Below are 6,153 nucleotides of genomic sequence, written 5' to 3'. Positions count from 1 at the left end.
TACAGTATTGTGAAACCTGAATTTCCACAGTTTTATTTGTGTATTGTTATTGACTGTTTACTAATATGGTCAATGCAGCCCTGTCATTTTCTACTGCAAAATTTTACATCATGCTAATTACAAAAACACTCAATGATTGGCACTGATAACAGCATTTAGAGACATGCATAGAGGGAATCTGGTTGGTTTAGCCACTGAACTGAACACATCTAATTCATTAATAAAAGGTCCCTCCAGTTCATACAGTCCACAGCAGAACAGATTCCTGTATCTGCAGACAGCCAGCTATGGGCTTTCATTGCATCATCATCCACCTTGTCTCCTCTCTGATTATCTGGTGCACACAGGAGACAGATTTGTCCGCTGAGTTGTTGATGGATTTGTTTCACACATCCACCTGGAAAAGCTCCCATAGACGGTGTTTGGGAAAGGGCAGGGCCTTCAAAAAAACTCACAGGGTGGCTGGACGTCACGTCCTGTAAGTCTTTAAGGTTCTGATAAAAGTGACGCCTTAGCAGTATCCACGCTAATCTCTTCCGCCATAATTGCACCAGTCTCTTGTCGCTGCTCTCTTACGTCACAACTCTGCCGCACCCGAAAGTACTGCCTCTTACTCCTGATTGGTCCTGTCACTTTCTTATAGGGCCAATTCTGTTCAAATGGGAGCTTTGCAAGCTGGATTCACTAATGAGAAACTTGGAAATGGGCAAATCCATCTGCTTTGCAAGGTTAGTTAATCATAGCATTACATTTGCTCCTTTTTAAATCCAACAACATTTGATCATTAGTGATAACTTTAAATAATTAGAACTTTATTGACACTGCACTTTGTTGGACCAGACCAAAAGGGCATTGTGGAGGGTTTTTAACACTTTTTAAAGTAATAAAAATTGTCATTATAAATGCTATGACCCCTCAACATGGTTTTTGATTCCCTGAAAGGTAGTGATTTTGGAGATAGGAAGTTTTGGCCCTGTGCTAACAAATTAGCACTAACCTATGCCTCAGTTATGGAGCATACCCCTCTTTGTTTCAGTTGGCAGGATTACTGATCCACACACTTTTTGAACACTTGAAGCTATCTGTACTCTCTTTCCGTGGTAGCTGTTTAATTAAGAGGAGAAATTCTTCTCTAAATACTTGTAAACCTCAACAAAGTGAAGCTTTGTGAAGGACCTGGTTGTAATTAGTGACTGAAGTGTCTTAGGTTCTGTATAGTGGACACAAGTACCTGCAAATTTAGCTCTATTTTGATATCTCCTCGTCCTGTGCTTGTCATGTGATGTGTTTGTCATTTTAAAGAGGTGGAAAATTAAATTAGTAAATAGTGCTGAAGCGGCAAAGAGTTTGAACCTCCTAAGACCCTACACATATGAGGACTTTATGTCTTATGGCTTTACAACATCTTAATCATTTCTGTTATTCAGACTTCTGAGATAACTGTCCAGACTGTTCAGTGAAGTTTAGGTCATTTGATTCAAATGTTCTGAGAATGTTTTCATTATCTGGACTGTTCAATGAAATTTGTCAGGATATTTTATTTCAGAGTTTGCTTGGAATTTTTCAAGAATTGTCATGAAAACTTCAGGGATTTGTCTGTATATTTTGGAGAATTTTATTGGAAGTTTTGGGGAACAATTTGCTTTGATTTCTTTTTATTTTGGGGGGGGGCATTGAAAGGACATTTCTGGATTTTCGGGGGTATTTGATCCATCATTTTTTTAAAAGTTAAATTTAGGGGAATTGGCTTGATTTCTTGCTTGATTTTTTTTTTTCTCTTTGGCATTTTCTCGGTATTTTTGGAAATGGGTTTGTTTTTTTAGGGAATGGGGCTTTGAAATTTCAAGAATTTTCATGGAAATTTTAAGTATTCCTTATGGATGTTTGGGTGAATTTTCCATCATTTCTATGGTGTTTTGGGGAATTTGCTTTGTATCTTTTTGGAATTTACTTGAAAATTACCAGGAATTTTCAGGGACTTTTTTTTACTGGAAAGTTTCAGCTGTATGATAGATTCACTGAAAAATTTGGGGAATATTTCAAGACATTTTAGGGTACCTTGTATGGGATGCTTTAGGAATATTTAAGAATTTTCACAGAAATTTTGGGTCATTTCTTTTAAAAATTAAGGAATTTGTGAGAATTTTGGAAAGAAACATTTCCGAGGATCAAACTTTTTCCAGTTGTTTATTTTCTGCAGAAACAGGACCTTTGTGAAATTTGCACAAATCTTTTTTGGCCAAACTAATTCCTGTTCAAAGACTTAATTTCAGAGAAAAAGCTCAGGTCCCCTAAGCTCTTTCTGTCCTGAAGGCCCTGTGCGCTCACATGACTAAAAAGTGAAAACACTGCGGTCAGTCAAGACAGCTCTAAATATTTTGGCTTCATTCCCAGGCAGCATTTTCTGCGTCCATCTTAATATGGTCTATGGTATAGACAGTGGTTTGATCTCCCACTATAGACCACTAGCTGGTGGGTTTCCTCCATTTAGGCCGTCATGTGTGTACTGGTGTTGGTTCTATAGTCTGCGCTGCAGCCTGCTCAGCCCCAGTTCATCCAGTCCATACCACAAAATAAACACCAGACTGAGATTGAAGGGTAGACATAGATACAAAGTGCAGGGAAGGAGAGAGAAATATGGACAGCAGAGGAAAACAGTGATGAATGTCGACTGTAACATTGTGTAACTGACAGATTATTCATTGTGCTATTAGTTTTCAGCAGCAGCTCTCTGTTGCCAATCTACACAAAAGAAGCATACCAGCGATGGCAGCCGGGTTTAGAGTTTTCAATAATGCACCACTGAGGATTACAGACTTCAGAGTTGAGTTTTACATAGGCTGTCAACCTTTAAACTCTGCACAGTCGAAGCAGGAAATAAAATTTAAGGGTCAGTCAGTTCCTTGGAAATGAGTTAAGTTGCTCGATCAACGACAATAAAATCCAAAAGACTTTAAGCAAGAAAAGCAGGTCAGAGTTTGAGGAAGGCTGTGTAAAAGTTTCAGTAAAATCTGAGGCTGAATTGAATTCCTCAGGCTTCCTCTCGACACTTTATTACTGATCGTTAATAAGCATCTGCAGGATATTGGCTAGATATCTTGATAGATGGATCTCTGTCTTTCATTAGTTTTCTCCCACTCTTGTCTTTATTCCTGGCTCTCTATTCACTCCCTCTGCTGTCTCCTCTCATTTGTCTCTTCTCTCTGATGAAGACAGATTATTAAAAATAGTGTAAGTGATAAAAAAAGCAACTCCCTGTCTAAACACCCCTGAGCCTCCCCTTCATCACCAAACACACTCCACCCTAGAAATCTGAATCCCTGGAGGACAAACGGCCTGCAGGCCCTGCAGCTCGGCAGATAAAAGACTTCAGCTGTGGCTGAATGAAACCAGTTTCTGGCTTTGACCACGAGCCTGAACTGTCCAGCTCTGCGGCTGCACGCCTCCCAGCCTGCTGTCCAGGGACAAACACGGCCCAAAGCAGGGAGGCAGAGGGAGGGAAAGAGGACATGAGGAGAAAAAGGGAACTCTCGCTACTCAGCTTCTGCTGTCAAGAATGTGGTCTGAAGAAAACATCCGCTTCTGTCAACCAAATGCACAGTCGAACATTATGATAGCAGCCTGCTTCACTGGAGCAGTGATTCACAAACCTTTTATGCCGGGCTCCACTTTTGCAGCTGAAAATATTTTCAAGCCCCCACCCATCACCATCGACACAGAAGAATAAATCTATGTCCAGAGAAAAGGAAGAGCTTCTCTCTTCATTAACCGCTGTGTACAGTTGAAGCTGAGGGTCAGATATGACTTACCATAAGTTCTTGTCTTTGTTTTAGTAGATGTCTAGTGTAATCCCAACCTTTTACAGGAACCCCTGCTAAATTTGCCATGGTTTGCTAGCAGTGCAAAACAGCATTCAAAGTTTTTATTTCAGATATAGCATACAGAGATAGCTGGGCCCCTGAATGGCCAGCAGAAGCCATTTAATAGTGATACTGTGTGCACATCAGATAGCAATGCATAAGTGCTAACCACCTGGCTACCTTTTGCATGATCTGCTTTTCTGTTGACTGAATAGTTTGTTGCAGGTCCTGTCATGGAAACATCCAGCAATGCTGGCCTTATGTTCCCAACTTTTGAAGAAGAAGGTGTTTTTATTTTGAAACAGGCAACAAAAATGTGGCTCTTTTGCTTTTGTAAGTAATGCTGAGCATAAAGCCAGGGGTGTCCCAGTCCCGATGGTATGTATTGGACAGCATTTTTAATTGACTGGAGATCCGCATTCTGAACTGCGCATTTTGATCTGATCATTTACGTCAGCTGTTGTAATCAGAGCATGATTTACAGCAGGCTGTCAATGCACCAGTAACACAACAAACCAGCAGCAGCAACATTAGCAGTCCTATTTTTAAATGTCAGCGGTGTGGAAAAACTTCAAACGTGAGAGTGAAAACAGTCCAGTGGCCACTTGCAGCATCTGTAACATGACTGTTTCGCGAGGTGGTAGCAGCAGAGCTGCATTTAACACTACAAATTTAATTTGTACCCTCCGAACAAAACGTGCAGCGGAATACAGTGAATTCACTATAGCAACAGTGAAGGCAGCTACACCGAAGCAACAAACTCTGGGCTTTAAGGGGAAAGACAAGTTCCCTTGAAGGAGCGATAAGGCAAAAAAGATAACAGAAAAATTGGTCGAATTCATCTCTTTGAAAAACCAGCCCATCTCTGTGGTGGAGAATTTGGGTTTTTGTCATCTTCTTGAGCTTTTAGACCTACGCTCTGCCCTGCCGTCTTCACATTACATTACTGACACTGTTTTACCGGAGCTATACCACAAAGTATGTGACAGCATACTAGAGAATTTCTCCCCCATTATGAGAAATTTAGGAATTAAAACCAATTGTTGGTTTACTGTTTAGCAAGTACGCCTTATGAAGTGAGTCCTGGGTGGCGCTGAGCAGTGCTGGTCTTAACTCAGTGGAAACGACGACTGTCAGGGGTTTCCATGTCACAGAGGTGAGTTTGCAATAATATTTGAAATATTGTAAGACCTCAATTAAAAAAAAAATGTGTGTGTGTATATATATATATATATAACATAGGAATGGTCAATTTTCAAGTTAATATAGATATTTCAGTGCAAAAAATCTACATATTTTGTTTTAAAATGTGTTCGGTTGAAAAAGAGAAATGTGGGTCGCAGATTCTCATGAAGGAGTTGGTGTGAGCCCTTATAGGTTAGACCAGTTCAGAACCACCGCTTTATTTTATATAACTTTACCAATTTACCATTTTTGAAAATTTTACCATTAATGGCTTTGGAGAAGAAAAAAAAAACATTCATGGCTGTGGCTCATGTTCTTTTCAGAATAAACCCTGTTCTAGTTTGGCGTGAGCTCATAGTTTATCTGAGACTCAATAAAAAAAAAGGTTCAGAAAATAAATGAAAATAATCATGTGTGTAACAATATTTACTTTATAAATTAACTATGACACAATTTATGTGCATCTTCTTTGGATTTAAGTATGAGCGACTATCTTACAGGGAGTTGCTAACACTGAAAGGATAAGATGCTCTTTCATTTTTGCAAACTTCAAAATTTTGTAAGTCTTTAAATCAGTATTTTCCATATTTTGTCTGATAAGCCAGCCAGAAGAAGAAAAAATAAATATGCTCTTTTTCTCCACAAGATTAGGGGTACAAGAAACCACAGATCATGTCAGCTGTTGTGGTAGAAAAGGGCAGAAAAGAAACATTTTTTAAGTTTTACTGTCTTCGTAGAAACAGTTCAAAACAAACTTAAACAGACATTTGATGACTTCAGTCTCAGGCATGTAATACTCACTGCATCAGATGATACATTTATTTTGTTGTATCCAACAAATCAGACGTGTTTACAGTGTTCAGATGAAGAATGTTGGTCCAGAGCCTCTGTGGTCCCTAAGACCACCAAACCATCCTGCCGACTGAGGACGACTCTGGTTCTGTTTTAGGTTGACTTTGCCTTTAAACACATCAGCGTGCAGCCAAAACAAACTGCTGCTGAGGGTTCGCCTCTTGCCTCCGGTCTCTCTGGCCTGCTTCTCGACAGCAGCCGAGGGACCCTCGGCACCCAGAGGGAGGAGTGGACGAGTCCTCCAGGCCCTCCCACC

Source organism: Cheilinus undulatus, linkage group 8 (assembly GCF_018320785.1).
Source record: "Cheilinus undulatus linkage group 8, ASM1832078v1, whole genome shotgun sequence".
Taxonomy (NCBI): domain Eukaryota; kingdom Metazoa; phylum Chordata; class Actinopteri; order Labriformes; family Labridae; genus Cheilinus; species Cheilinus undulatus.
The sequence above is the reverse complement of the archived record's forward strand: the minus strand, read 5'-3'. Positions refer to the sequence as shown.